Source organism: Cyprinodon variegatus, unplaced genomic scaffold, assembly GCF_000732505.1.
Source record: "Cyprinodon variegatus isolate N-32 unplaced genomic scaffold, C_variegatus-1.0 Scaffold353, whole genome shotgun sequence".
In the NCBI taxonomy this organism is placed as follows: Eukaryota; Metazoa; Chordata; class Actinopteri; order Cyprinodontiformes; family Cyprinodontidae; genus Cyprinodon; species Cyprinodon variegatus.
In genome coordinates, this window is record NW_015150806.1 from 141,947 (window position 1) to 143,065 (window position 1,119).

General features: G+C 31.8%; 1 protein-coding gene across 1 annotated transcript in view; it reads left to right on the forward strand.

Moving 5' to 3' along the window:
- fgf14 (fibroblast growth factor 14) overlaps positions 1 to 1,119 on the forward strand; it is a 154,269-nt gene that overhangs the window by 36,264 nt on the left and 116,886 nt on the right. The gene's annotated exons all lie outside the window — the stretch shown is intronic.

The window sequence follows — 1,119 nt, forward strand, 5'->3', positions numbered from 1 at the left end:
ATATATATATATATATATATATATATATATATATATATACATATATATACATTTTTTTTTTTCTTTACTTGATTACTTCTAGACCATATTTCAATGGTGTTGATTATCTTCAGTGCATCAGTTATAAATAATTTAAGCAACAATGCATTTTAATGAGGGCTGCATGGTAGAGTAATTGGTCACATCTTGGTTTAAATCCCACCACAGAATCTTTCAGCATGGAGTTTGAAAGTAATTTTCTTGCATGCATTGTTTCTCACCTGCTACTCCAGTAAGACTGAATAATTTTTGCAAAAAATCTAAATTGATTTTCTTTTCATACCGTAATTTTGAAAGCCTGCTTGTTCAGAGCCTTTTGTTTCAGGACTTTACTGAGAAGCACTTATTTCTACTAGCATGTGTAGATCTTTGTGCTAGCTAAAACTCCCTCTTACTTCACCCAATTTAAACAAATATCCTTTACTGCAAGGGTCTGTGTGAGAATGTTATTGTCTTACTCTTGTTAAAATTAATGTGACCAAAACTGAGTGCCTCTATGGTTTAAAAATGTTTGTTAAATTGCAATTATATTGCAAATGCAATAAATAGCCCTGCTTTATACTCCAACCACTACAGTTGATTGTTTGGGTCATTCATTGCTCTAATGAGTGAGGATACTGTCACTGTTTGTTCTGTATGTCCCTGTTTACCCATCTAATTTTCTGGCGAGCTTCTCCAGGATGTGCCTTTCATTTTGCCCAATGGACACTGGAGAGAGGCAACCCAACTTTAATATAAAAAGAGCGTTGATAGATGGATGAATTGATTGACAGTTGTCTTGGATAGAAGAATGAATACGAATTGTAAAAAAATATATATAAATAAATAAACCACTCATAAATCTTTAGGCAATGCACAGCATATACAAAAATATTCTTTACATCTATTTTTTTAAACTACTTTTGTAATGAAGAACTTAAAACAACAGGGCTTAATACACTTGCAGACTGACACAAACAGCTTTCCTGTGTTTATTTTTATTTTTTTTATTCCTAATATTTGGATTTTGAGATCAGCCATCAAACAAATCCACTTCCTTCTTAGCAAACGATTTCTAATCTTACTTTTATCCGTCTGTTA